Below are 15,241 nucleotides of genomic sequence, written 5' to 3' on the forward strand. Positions count from 1 at the left end.
GGAAAGCAGTATGGAGATTCCTGGGAAAGCTGGGAATGGAACCACCATTTGACCCTGCTATTGCCCTTCTTGGACTATTCCCTGAAGACCTTAAAAGAGCATCCTACAGGGATATTGCCACATTGATGTTCATAGCAGCACAATTCACAATAGCTAGACTGTGGAACCAACCTAGGTGCCCTTCAATGGATCAATGGATAAAAAAAAATGTGGCATCTATACACAATGGAGTACTATGCAGCAATGAAAAATGACAAAATCATAGAATTTGCAGGGAAATGGATGGCACTAGAGCAGATTATGCTTAGTGAAGCTAGCCAATCCCTAAAAAACAAATACCAAATGTCTTCTTTTATATAACAAGAGCAACTATGAACAGAGTAGGGAGGAAGAGCAGGAAGAAAAAATTATCTTTAAACAGAGACATGAGATGGGAGGGAAAGAGAGAGAAAAGGTAAATTGCATGGAAATGAAGGGAGACCCTCATTGCTATACAAAATTACATATAAGAGGTTGTGAGGGGAATGGGAAAATTAACAAGGAGAGAAATGAATTACAGTAGATGGGGTAGAGAGAGAAGATGGGAGGGAAGGGGAGGGGGGATAGTAGGGGATAGGAAAGGTAGCAGAATACAATAGTCACTAATATGGCAGTATGTAAAAATGTGGATGTGTAACCGACGTGATTCTGCAATCTGCATTTGGGGTAAAATTGGGAGTTCATAACCCACTTCAATCTAATGTATGAAATATGATATGTCAAGAGCTTTGTAATGTTGTGAACAACCAATAAAAAAATAAAATTAAAAAAAAAGACTGCATGAGCATTCATCTGTCTCCACACCTATATCAACACTGTCCTGAAAGTTCTTTTTTCAAACGGTCTTTGAAAAATGGGGAGTATTTTTCCTTGCCTTCTTGTCAGACTGTTCTGAAGCTAGCACAGTCTCAACTACATATTAGGAATGACAGACCAGTTATCCTCTTGAGTCTTCAAATTGTTCAATAGGATAAAAAATAATGCTAGGATGAAAATCAATAATATTTCATATGGTTGCTTTGAGGATTAAATACGAATGCATATAAAATATTGAGCAACGTGCCTAATATAGAGAGTACTCAATAAATGTTGGGGACCCTGAGTGATTCTTGTACCTTATCTTCATTGTCATCTGAATTTCGGTTACATATTCAACACATGCAACAGATAATATTCACTCAGGGTGCTTTGTTACAGTATATGCTAAAGACATATTAAGAAAAGCAGACATCCTTTGGGCAAGTACCACAAATGTGGAACTTCTGGAAGAGCTCCTAAATAATTTCTTAATTGTTTATGTTTTAGAGTCAGGAAAATAATAGAATTATTATTTACACCGTGAGAATAAGTATCATTGTTATGAATGTAATTTCGTTCAAATGAATCCAAACCTCTAATGGGAATTCTGGATCAAGGCCAGAGGGAAACAGTCTGATGTAATCCTGACGAGATACCAGAGACAGAAACCTAACCAATTTCTTCTTCTTCTCCAGAAATGAAACTGATCACTTACACAGGAGGCACACTTATATCCCAATTATGCTTAGAAGAAAAGTTTCCAGTGACCATTACCAAAATCGGAGACCGAAGGTGGTAAGAAAGATGGTGGTGATCAATGAGACCATGTGCAATTGAACAACAGTTAGTAGAACTTCCCTTAATCATCTGAAAATGAGTAAGCAACTATTTTAAGGTTTCACATCTTTATTTGGTACAAGCTTTCAGTTCATGTCCTGTTACCTGCACTCCAGTTACTACAATAACCTCTTAAACCTCATCAATTGTGTCTCTGTCCTCCATCGCCCATCCCATTTTCCAACCCTCATCTATGTGCACTAGCTTCTATGTGCACTAGCTTCTTCTCCATACTTCTTGCAGATGGCTTTTCTGATTGAAAAAAGACAGCCAACTCCAACAATTGTCATTTTCCTGTTTTAAATCCACTGGGTTGAAGGGAACAAGAACTTAAATCGATAGGTCTCATATAATCTAGAATAGGAATATCTAAAGCTGGTGTGTTCGAGAAGCAATTGGGGTCTACTTTAATCACAGTTTCTGAATCAGTAGGGAGGGGCCTTGGAATGTGCATTTTTAATAAGATTTCCAGTGGTGGTGCTGCTGCTGCTGTCAAGGAAGCGGACACCTAGAAGCAGTGATCCAACAGTGCATGCCCATCCACTGTGCCTCAGTGCCCATCAAGTCCTCTGAATCCCCAAATTCACCTTGTTCCTTCCTGTCTTTAAGTTTCTGCCCCTGCTAGTCCCTCTGTGTGATACACATCTGTCCCCTCTGCCCACAGGTTCATCAACCTACAAGTCATGTGCTCCTGTGACAGCACACATTGCTTCTCTCCCACCGAGCCCTGATCACCTTGTGTTGTAACCGCTGGGTGATTTACACTCTGGAGTGAGGTCCTGGAAGTCTACTTCTTATCTTTGTTTATTCAGTGCCTAGCAAAATGCCTAACCCATGGTCATAAGGCATCTAAGTATTTTTTTCAATGAGTGTAGCTAACTACATCAGGTACAATGACTCTGGCATCTTGAAAATTGGTCCCTCCCTGCAACATTATTGTTTTTCTTAACCTACTTTCCCTTAGTGATTAGTGCAAAAATTCTCACAGGCCCCATGTTTTTGTATCAGATGGAAATGAGATACTGAAGAGACTGCACCCTACTCTACAAATTAGAGAGAAGGTAGGGGAAGAATGTAGCCTGAAGCCTTGGGGTAGCCAGAGAAAAGATGAACATGGGGAGCCAGTCTCAATTATAAAAAGGTCTGCATGAGCCTCCTAGGCAAATATTTTTGTTCTATAGTTTACCTAGATATTATGGCTGTGCTTAAAATTTTAATACCTCATAAATCTCATCTAATCACAATCTGTTTGGTTTTGGAAAAGCAGATTCAAAGATCTGGGTCCTTGCTAAACACCTGAAGGTATGATTATATTTCAATCCAGAGTGCAGGTCCGCAAAACAGCAGCCAGCTGTAAATACAGATGTCAAAATTGACTACATAGCTGGTTTATGGTGCTGTTGACAGCCAAATAAAATACTTCCATTCCAATTATATTCAGAAAGAAAATCTAATTCCTGAAAGGTAATGAGTTTTTCACACTTCCAATGCTAAGAACTTTTTATTAAAATGTCTTTCTACTGTTGTATTGGTTTAGCTTATACCCAAAAGTTCTTAAAGGGCAACAGCTAAGAATTAAGGCTTTTAGTCCACTTAGAATCTATGATGAACAAATTACATCTAGAGAATTGTCATGTTAAAATATTGCATACAAAGCTCAACCTCCCTATTTTAAAGAAGGATAACTATTCGAATCAATTTTTAGAAAGCCATTCATACTGTTGTCAATATTTTCTACATTTAGGCGAGGCAGGGTTTACAGATTATCAGTTAATCATAGTGATTTGGCATTTATCATATGTGTGACAGAGAATTCAAATCAAATTATGAACATTTTCTCCATTGACTTCATTGATTACAATATAATCTTATTTTATTTCCTGGAATCATGTATCATAAATACCAGGTAGAAAACATGCATTCAGTAAGTGGTAGTAGAATTTTAAAGTTGTTTGTCAAGTTTACAACTACATTTTTTATGGTAGAAATACTCAGCTGGTTCTGACTCATTATATCTGTATGGTCCCCAAATATTAGGAACTAATATGAATCTAAAAATTATTCCAATATTTTCTCATTAACTATGCATGATAATGACCACAAAGTGACTTCTAACTTATTTCCAGTTGTAGTGATTTGATTTGGCAGCGATATGCTCTAAGAAATTATATGTGAATAAATTACAAGCTCTATTGTCCAGGTAGATTTTGGTTTAGCTTTTCCTCATTGTTGAATCAACCTGCTAGGAGTCTCTATTTGCTTTAATCATTTTCAGTAATCTGGTTCTCCCTTCACTTTTTCAGTGTTCTGTTCATTAGAAGCAAATCAGTAGGTCCAGACCATTCTCAAGGGAAAGAGATTACACAGGGTGTGAACACCAGGAGTCAGGGATTATTGGGATCCATACTCACATCAAATATTGATTTTTCACATCTTTTATCTCCCGCTACTTCCTAAATGTAATATTTATTTTGTTAACTTTTTAGTTCAACATGCACAATACAATTCTACTTTTAAATGCTTATATGTTATCAAATATAAAACACAAAAAATACCCACAAAAAAATCACTTCAAACTCAAAATCTCCTATAATTTCCTGTGACATAAACATGTCAGATTAAAGTACAAATTTTTAAAGTACACACATTTTTTTTTAATTGCAGGCTGAAGAAGTTTAGAACTTTCAAGTTAGGAATTCAAGCTTTAAATACTGTAAGATATTTTTCAATGTCAGGTGTTACTGGCTTGGTATTAGTTATAAAGTTCAGCTTATGTATTTATTTCTTTATTTCGCAGTCCTGGGAATGAGATCTAAAACCTTGTGCTTGTCAGGCAAGGGCTCTACCACTGAGCTACACTCAGAGCCTCTAAAATTCATCTAGTTTTTATTCTAAATTTTGCTTTTCCCCTTTTCAACCTTCTAAATCAAGTTATTGATGCGTATGCTTTTTGCATCTAGAAAATGCTCTTTAACAACCTTTTAGGATCTAGAAATGTCCTTTAACAGCTTTGGTAAAGTGAGTGAAAATCTCTGTGGTGATCTGAATATGAATTAGAACTTAAAGAGATGACTTCTTGAAGAACAATGTTCTACAGTAAACAATAACCATCTCACTGTAGAATTTATGAGCCACAGTTTATCAACCTGTTAAGGATTGAAGAACTGAGTTAAATGATTTGGAAGGCAAAATTATTTTAGTATATAAACATAAAATTATTTCAAGCCAATATGCCTTAAATTGCTAAGGATGCCAAAGTACACTAAGTAAACTATTTCCTTATTCCACATTGACTTGAAAAGTTAAGACTTAGCTAGTCTTTAAAGTAAAGATTCTCCCAAAAGGTTATCCCAAAAGGTATCTCCATTTTGTGATTACTCAAAATCATAGAGGGATATTTACAGGTAACATTAAAAAGCAAAAAGAATGACAATGCTACCCTGCAATAATGCCTCTGGCAAAGCTTAACGTGCATTTTAAAATCACTTTCTTAAAGAATATTTGACATAAAAGGCTGTATGTATTTAATGGACACGACTTGATGGATTTGAAGTTGTATGCTATGAAACCATGACTGCAATTTATGACATAAAATTATCCATAATCTCCCAAAGTTTCATCCTGCTCTCTTATTTATTATATAAATCTAAAATAAACCCATAGGAACAGAGAGTGGAATAGTGATTAGCAGTAAGTGGCTATTAGTCAAAGGGTGTGAAGTTTCTGTTATATAATATAAGTAAGTCCTTGAGAACTACTGTACAGCATCATGCCTATAGCTGGTAATAGTGTGTTTACGATTAAAAATTCACTGAAAGGGTAGATCTTTGTGATGTGATTTTTTCACAAACATTAATAATGTGATGTTAAATAATGCACTCAAAAATTAAAAGATCAAGGGAGAAACTTTGGGGTTTCAAGAAAATGCAGGGATAGATTGATTAAGGAGGGTGACCAACATATTTATAAAATGAGGATATGAAAAGAGTCTCCCTGTACTCGTGAGGATTGTCACCTATGGAGAGGCCAGCTGGGGAAAACCTCCATCTCATAGTGCATTATTCACAGGTGTGAACAGCTGCTAACAATATGAGTTGCCACTGTTAGCAAGCTGCTACACTAGAGCATATTTACAATGCAGCCTGACACTAATAGTGTCTTTTTTTCTTTCAGGCAGAAGAATGTGTGAACATAGTTCAAACTAGTCCTGGAAGGAAAGAAAGTGTCCCTATACTCCTTTGTTTCAAAAGAAGCTCTTTGCCAGCTCACTTGATACACAAAGATAGTAACCATAGAAAACAATGTAATTCAACATGTTCTGATATTTATTTAGAAACAAAAATGTAGTACAGCCTGGTAGGTAGATGCTTAGGAATCTTGCCTCACTAGAATAACATCTTTAATCACTTTTTATTATACTAGAGGATTTGTATGTGGGCTGTCATTCTTTGTAATATAATTTTCTTACTGTTTATTTAAGAATCCATATACTGAGTAGGCTTGTGAAACTAAGCTATGAAGCAATCTAATTACTTCCAAGATCTGGTACATAGCCGCTTACTGCAAATGAGTTCTGTCTAACCATCTTCAGGAGGAGATTTGTTATTCAAAACAAGAAAATCTTCAAGGCAGGAGCCATGATGATCACTTACTAATTCTGTGAAGAATTCCAAGTGTTTTCTTTGCATTAACTGGAACCCCAAAGGACATATATAAATGTAACTGTGGTTAGCCAAGGATGTAAAAAGGATACCCGGTACTATATGCTCTTTATTAAAAATTAAAAGAAAAGACAACTAACCTCTAATCTGGCTAAACAAATGCTTCAGTACCAAGGAAAGTCATTTCATTATAAACCTTGGATGAAAGACATGGCTTTACAGTCATTTAAGAAAACTTTGAGCCCAATTCTTCAATAATACAGAAACCATTAAGTTCCATTTCTTTAATTAAATCATTAAGTTCCAATGCTTTTGATTTTTCAACCATGTAGTTAAGACTATTGGTATATATGCCCCTTTGATAATCAGTACTAGTTATCTCTACCCTTAATAGAATCAATATTATCTGATAGAAGCTGGGGAACTTAAAAATAGCAGAAAACATAGAAAGATAGTTCCAATAAGCAAAAAGCTGACTATGACATTCTCTACAATGTTAAAAAATATATATATAAGCATCAAAATTCAGATTCAAAAAGCATTCTTTTACTCAATTTCAGGGATATAAATTTATTGGGCATATTCCTAACTTTCTGTTGATAATTCATAAAGGAAATTTGTGTTAAGCAGTAAGACTCACAAGGGAGCTTATAGATCAAAGGTGATCAATACAAAATTTGATTGAAGCAATGATAAAGGGACTAGAAAAAAAGTGGAGAAATTGGGGACTTTTCAAAGTAGGTAATTAATAGGCAGATATTGGATAGAAAGACATTTTTTACATGAAAGCTATCCTGAATGGAAAGAAATACCCTATACAAATACCAAAACTGAAAAGGTTCATAGAATCTTTTTTTTTTTTGAAGAGAGAGTGAGAGAGGAGAGAGAGAGAGAGAGAAAGAGAGAATTTTTTAATATTTATTTTTTAGTTCTCGGTGGACACAACATCTTTGTTGGTATGTGGTGCTGAGGATCGAACTCGGGCCGCACGCACGCCAGGCGAGCGCGCTACCGCTTGAGCCACATCCCCGGCCCCGGTTCATAGAATCTTAAAAACCTGTTTCTGAAGTTATGAGGTAATTAAGATCGTTATTTTGGCATAGGAATCTGCAACAATCACCATTTATTGATTTTATAATTTTATCTGTCAGGATAATATCATCTTGAAATTTATTACCTTAATTCTCACCACAAACTAGAAAATATGCCCCATTGTTCCTATTTTATAAGTGAGAAAAGTGCAACTAAAGGGAGGTTAAGCAACTTTTATATGACTAGAAGTACAGTCAGAATTCAACCCAGATGGGCTGAGTCACAGACCAGCCGTCCCCTACCATGCCACCTTACCTAGGGGGAAGAAAATGAGAGTTGAAGCTCTTAGGGAGCTCTGTAGGTTACTCTGGAGAGTAAAAGTGAGCAACATTATCAGAAGCATCTTTCAGAAATCTTAGAAAGGAATGAAATTAACTTGGTATCCATGTCTGGGATAGATGTAAGGGGGAAAAAAGATCGAGGCCATTGTCACCCCTCCCCTCAGGGAGAGGGGAAAGTCCAGATCAATGGCAACGTGGAAAAGGGGGAGTTGTACTTTCCTTGTGCTTTGTAAAAGGGAAAAGTATTGATTTTTCTTACATATCCATACTCAATACTACATATTGGTTGTTTAATTGCACAGTGATTTTTTTTTTTGAGAAATCAAGATACAGATGGGTTAAATAACTCACTTTTCATAAATACCTAAGCAACAGAACTGTCATTCAAACTTAGATCAGACCTCTTGCCACTATACTACTGTCCAGATGAGTAGGTAGAATTTGTACTGGAGGAGACTGGGGTGAAGGGGAAGTTGAAAGGCAAAGCAGAAAATCATTCCCATTTCTAATGTAAGTGACTAAGTTGTTAAAGCTATTTCTTAAAACTCTTTTATAGTGCTTTTGAAGTATAATCATAATAGAAAAAAGGCAAATTTCTCTTTTAAGTTATACAACAGGATTACTGTAGACCAACTCAAAAAGTTTTCCATGATTCATAACCCATTTTTTTTAAATGGTCCTTTAATTGCTAGGTAGCTTCTTTGATTCAAATGAGCACAATGCTGTGTTCACAATGTTTTAAGATACTTCAAAATTATTTTAAGGTGAAATAATTTAGTGAAATATATAAATTAAGGAGTCATTTAAAATACTACTAAGAAATCATCAGCAAAAACAGAAAAAGTGAGCTTTTTAAAAAATCATAGTAATGCATCAATTAAAGAAAGATATACATTCTGAGAAATTGTCAGGTGATTTCATTGTTGTACAAACAGCATAGAATGTTCTTACACAAACCCAAATGGCATAGCCTGTTACACACCTAGGCTACATGGTATATACTGTTTGCATTTGTGTTCTGTCACTTATGGAGCTGTCATTAAGCAGCACATGACAGTATTAATGAGTTTCAGAGCAACTGTGATTCCTTGTAGGAGGAATGAAAATAGGTAATGATGGCATTACATATCAATAATAAGTTACTTAGGGGCTGGGGTTGTGGCTCAGTGGTAGAGCACTCTCCTAGCATGGGCGGGATCCGGGTTCGATCCTCAGCACCACATAAAAATAAAAGGGTATTGTGTTGTGTCCATCTACACCTAAAAAAATTAATTAATTAATTAAAAAATAATAAGTTACTTAGAATTTGACATTTTATATAAATAATTAACAAGAAAATTTCAAATCAACATACATTTAATGTGTTATATTGAACCAAGAGTTTAAATAATAAAACTAGCCTTATGCTACACAAATATTGAAAGTTTCCTCATTTTAATTTTTTTCCTGTAACATTCCTTTTAATCCAATTGACTTTTTCCAGAAGGTAGATTAATCCCACTGTGTATGGGTTTCACTAGATGCCACATAAATTAGACATTGTAAATACTCATGTTTCTTACCTTGATTTTCTTTGTAGTGCAACCACATGGTCTGGTAATACATGGCCTTCTCCTCTATTTATAGCCCCTCATACATACCTGGCTAAGTACTTGAAAGAGAATATTTAGAATAATTTCCTCAATTTTTAGGTCTCATTCAACATTTTGAAGACACCTAGGTTTTAGCATCCATAACAATAGAATCAAAAATTTTAAATCAAAAACATATTATTTCTCAGTAGAAATTTGCTTTTAAGTTTATATTCTTTAGCATGTCTTCTGAAATCTTTCACCTCTTTTGACTGTCCCCTAGACCTCAACTCCTATCACCACACTGAATTAGGAATTTTAAGGCTGAATATTAACTAGGAAATTTTGAAGCTGAAAACACTACAAGTGTTCCCAATATTATCAGTATCCCCTCTCTATACCTTTCTTTTAATATTCTCTTTCCTTTTTGATTTGTTTGAAAATAAAATGTAGATTGTGGGTTTTTAAGTACTATAGGAGCCCCAAACCCAAAGTTCATAGTGACTCTATTGCTAAATACCAAAGACTTTAGTCATTGGTCTTTTAGTTAACCTTTCCACCTTTCTTTTAGGTCCCAAAGAGGTAGGTAGTCTTAGCTACAACACCATTATTCTACTTCAAAACATGGTGCTTAGAGACCTCCGAAAAGGGTATGCAGAATATACTAAGGATTGATTTTTAATTGCAAACCCAAGTTAGATCTTTAAAAGGCCTAAGTGGAAGAGTACTTCCTACTAGCAAAAGAGGGACAGGGATTCTCCAAAGGGTTATAGAATGGCTTAAGAATATCATTGGGAAAAGATTTTTTTTTTTTTTAATCAGAAGGTAGCTTAGAAGTTCTGTGGATATCAGCTTATGAAGTTCATCATAAAATTTGAAAACTTTCCTGGGTAGCTTACCACATGGATTACACATTTTTCCAAACATTAATAACCACTGAGGATCAATTTAGAGGAGCAGCACTGTGGTGGGTTCTCATTTGCTCTCTCAAATGCATCAATTTATATGCTTAAGAGCTCATCTGGAAGAGAAATCTAGTGCCTACTTAACTAATACTCTGAAATGGTAATGACATGGTTCTAAATAACTCAAGCTTGCCAACATTTAATTTTTTAAAAAATGGTTCTGCTGAGCAATTAAAACTCAATCAACATAATTATTCCATAAATTTTAAGCTACTAGTGACTCAACTGAGTAAATCATCTAAGTCCTAAAAAAAGAATGCCAGAGTGTCATCATAAAAATAGGGGAAAAACCAAAATTCAGACGCTCTGAGGTGTGCCAAACCAACCACTAGATAAACATGGCTGTTGAACACAGCCTGAGAAAGACACCAATTCTCTTATCACTACTTGCTATTCTAATTTAATCAGCCCAGTTAACAAAGGGCATGCATAAAAGTTTCCAATTCAAAGTGCTCATGAAACATGAATGCAAAGTATTAATATTCTAGTTCAAGTTATCAAGTTTCATGGACCAAGGAGAATATGCACATCAAGAGCAGAAAATATTTTTAATAGCAAAAATGAATAAGAAAAATTAGAAGACAAGTGCATAAAAAAGGTAAATTAGTATTGCCATACAGGTGGAAAACTTAAAGAGAAAAATGAAATGACCTCAAATGAAATCTTAAGAAGACAGAAACACATACTAACTGTAAACAAATGATTAATGTTGAGAATTGAGTATGATCATTAACAAGCAGTGCAGTATGATCTTATCTTTAAAAATGTGCTAGGAAGAAAAGAATAAAACTCAAAATGTTCAGCATTTTTCTTAATAGTAGGAGTAATTGACTTTTAAAATCTTAATGTGTATATATTTTATAAACACATTACTTTTGTGATCAGAAAATCATGAAAGACTTTAAAGGGAAGGTTAAATTAATCCAAGTAATTATTAGGAAAAAAGCAATATGGTACTACATTCCTGCTCTTTTTTTTTAAAAAATTATTGTTTTTATTTATATATGACAGCAGAATGCATTACAATTCTTTTAATAATTGTTTACTATTGCCCATGTTCTATTCTGTTCTAATAAAAAGCTAAAAGCAAAAGCTGGAAATTCAGAGAATGTGTAAATAAAAGATTAAATCTTTCATTTAATATCTTCTGTTTTTAAATCTAAAACTCTTTTAAGTATCTTGATGTATTTAAACAGAACCCCCAAGCATCTAGAGCTCATTTCAGTTTTTATTAGTTCTAAAGCTAATTATAGACAAAGAATTAATTTTTTATGTCTAAGGTATCTTAAAAATTGAATTTGAGTTTCAGAATATATTATAAATATATTTATATTTTTTGAAGGTTTTTTTGTTTTTGTTTTTGTTTTTCTTTTTTATACTTGGGAGTAAGCTCTGAGCTACATCTCTCTCTATCTATCTATCTATCTATCTATCTATCTATCTATCTATCTATCTATTTGACAGGGTCTAGTTTGGTCATTCTACATTGTTGAGAGTCCCATTTCTTATTTGTTCCATAGTTTCCTCTGCTTCATGTTATGCTCATGAATATGGATAACTCATTGCTGTATGTCACCTGCAAATTCCATTTACACTACTCTTACAGCAGGAGGAACTGTGATAGTATAAAGTGTGTATTTATTCATGAGGCAGACGGGTTGCCCTTTAAAAAAATTAAATAGGAAAGAATTCTCAGCTTTAAGGGAGATGTTCAGTTGCCCCCCATCAGTTTTTGACCCTTTCTTCCTTAAGTGAACGCTGAGAAGCCAGTGTTCACTTTCTGGGATCTACTGTCACCTTCGCAATGACAGTTCAATTTGTCAGGACCCCCACAGAAATCAGGGGGCTCTCCTACTTGCCTGTGTTCTTCAACCCTCTAGGCCTAAGATCTCTAAAAGTCTCAATTCTAAGAAACTCTTCCTCCCTCTCTATCTGTAATAGACTGATGTCTTTTCATCTTCTGATCACCTGAACTTGACAGATAAGCAACCAGCTAGGATGACCTAGATCCTCACTGTACCAACTACACAGGACCTTTTCCACAATGGATTGGAATTAACTCTACAGTGAGAAATACTCCTCATCTTGAGACATCCTTGACCTATTGTTTTTCTAAAACTGTCCATCCACTTTTGTCTTTATCCAATTCAAGCTAAATTCATGAGCATGAAAAAAAAATTGAATGAAACTTTTTCTTCATTGTTTTCCTACTAACATCCTAGCCATCAAACTCAATACATCTAAAAGTGATTCTTAACAACATGGCCCAGCATGCTTTTTCCTTCCTTCTCAGCTGTCTTTTACTTTTTACTAGTCTTCAAAAGAATATGTTAGGAACCTGCACAATGTTGGTATACTTCTACTTATGCTATTTCACTCCCTTAAGAGAAAAAAAGGCAACTTTCCTTGAAGGTCTGCTAAACAGTCACAAAACAACAAGAAACCCACAATGATGCCAGAATAACACTGCCTATCACAGTGCCAATAACTTTAAATATATCAATATGCAAGTGAGAGTAAACATATATGTGTGTTTCCACTAACATCTGTTGGGTAATGGTTATCAGTCCTCAAACAGGTGCATCACCGGAAATCTCATACAAAGATTTCTGAGATAAACCCACCCAACTTTCTGATTCAGTAGATTTCAGAGATGCCAGAGATTTGACATCTCTGACAATGACCAGGTGATACTGATGCAGCCCTTTCAGGGACTACAATTTGTCAAACTTTGAAGCAAACAGATGCAGTTCTTTAATAAAGAGTTTACACTTTAGGTGTGGGTAGTAGACATATTAAGGGTATTATTACAAGTCTACACACCTGTTGGGAAAGAAGGACAAATTCTTATAGCAAGTGCTTCAAATACTACTACCTAAATTTGTATTGGAGACTCTTTTAATAAACTATGAAAATGAACTCAAAGATCTTGGTCTGCATTTTCTCACCTGGATCATAGATAGTCACAGATAGCCTAGTAGATTGGGCTATTTTGAGGATTGGCTTACATTACATAATGCATGGGGTGACAGGTTGTAAACTATAAAGCAATTGTTATGATTATAGTCAGCCCTCTGTACCTGCAGGTTCTGCATTATCAGATTCAATCAACAACAGATCAAAATATTGAAAGAAAACCTGAATTTGTATTGAATATGTACAGAGATTTTTCTTTGTCATTATTCCCTAATTCATGTGGCATGATAGCTTATTTACATAACATTTATGTTGTATTATTATAAGCAACCTACACATTCTTTGAAGTATATAGGAAGATGTGCATAGGTTACATGCAAATACCTCATCAATCTGTACACAAACACCTGTACCTGTGGATACCAAGGTATTACTGTACTTGGAAATTCATCCACTCAACAAAGAACATCCCGTAAGAGTGTGCTTCTCAGATTCACCAATAAAGTGCTGAGATTTTATTCCCTCAGTTGTCACAAAAAATTTAAGGGTAAAAGAAAGGCAAACACACTTTTCATGTTTTGACTTTTACTTTGTTATGTAACATGCTTCATTGTTTTTGAAAGTGCTGCTTGAATTTTCACAATTCCTACTTTAAAGAAATTCATCAACTAAAATATTTTATGAAAGAACTGTGTAGCTACTTGGTAATGTGTCAAATGTTGAGCCATGAAGGCTTATCATATTAAACACTCAAAAGGATTTCAACGTGTTGCAAATCCTAAATCTTGACACTGGTTCTGATTGCTCATTATGTGTCTCCAAGGCCTAAAGCTTAGAACCCTTTGATTGTCACGTGCCCTGATCCATCCTTAGGGAATGGATATTCTTAATATGGGTCTGTGTGGTAAGATTTCTTTAAATTTTTCAAAATTGTACCCATGTTGAGTAACGTTTTGTGAAACTGGAGTCTGGTAGTAATCTTACATAGGCATTTGTGTTTGAAACTAATCATCTGTTGCAGACAAGACAACAGCTGTGACAGCATCATCATAGCAAACTAGTGTCAGGCTCAGGACTCTTTTCTCTAACTTGGGGCCAGCTGTTTAACTGTGCTAGCTCTTAGTTGCTTCAGTGAGATGAGGGTAACACTGCCATCCATCCCAAAGCTCTAAGCCTGGTGCATCACTCATAGCCTGCAAAAATATGTACTCTTACTATTTATAATTACCATTGCATCTGTTATTAGGAATTAATCACAATTTTTGTTATGGATGAATTGATCCATAGACAGGAAAGTTGCATTTAAAAATAATTATAGATATTGACCTATGTTACTATTGACCCATGTTACTACTTTGTGCTATAAAAATAAATGTATTTTTATACATTTATACAAAGTATTGACCCATGTTACTACTTTGCTTTTTCTTCTTCAAACTAGTTGAGTAAATTCTAAAATTTTCTCTTAGCCAATTGTTAAACAAATGGAGATTCACTATACCAAAACCTGAGTAGAGGTGTACTTTATGTGAAAGCTTATGATGGGAAAATTGATACTTCTGCAAGATTAAAATTCTTTTTTTCATTACCCATTGTTTAGATTTACTATTGAATTACCTGCAATCTTTAAAAAAATAACAGTTTAAAGCCTGAATACACAAGTTGAGAAAGAACATTCAAGGTATTCAATGATTAAATAAAGAGGGAGGGGGAATGTATCTAACCTTAGGAAGGAATTATGTTCATTGCCTCCTTTTGAGTGTGAGAGGTGATTTTGCTCTAGAAATACTGAGAGCATAGGACTCTGCCAAATCTAGTCAATATGGAAATTGGATGTGAATTGTTTTGGAAGTAAATATAAATCATAAATAGATTCTAACAGTTCACAATCTTAGGAAGAAAACATCTAAGAAAGAAAAAAAATTAATCTTTGTTTTCCTCATCTCTGAAATTAACTTTTAATCTACTTAAAGGAATGAGATTAAAGCTTCTATGTATCTATTTGTTCATTTTCAGCTGTTATGTGCCATCATTGCGACCTAGTGAATTGATTCTTTTATTAAAGAAGCTTATTTCTCAGG

The 15,241-nt window shown here is 34.6% G+C and overlaps 1 protein-coding gene across 1 annotated transcript in view; it reads right to left on the reverse strand.

Annotated features, from left to right (window-relative positions):
* PRKG1 (protein kinase cGMP-dependent 1) overlaps nucleotides 1-15,241 on the reverse strand; it is a 1,128,350-nt gene that overhangs the window by 727,531 nt on the left and 385,578 nt on the right. The gene's annotated exons all lie outside the window — the stretch shown is intronic.

This window comes from Spermophilus citellus (genome assembly GCF_964194105.1).
Source record: "Spermophilus citellus genome assembly, chromosome: 15".
NCBI lineage: Eukaryota > Metazoa > Chordata > Mammalia > Rodentia > Sciuridae > Spermophilus > Spermophilus citellus.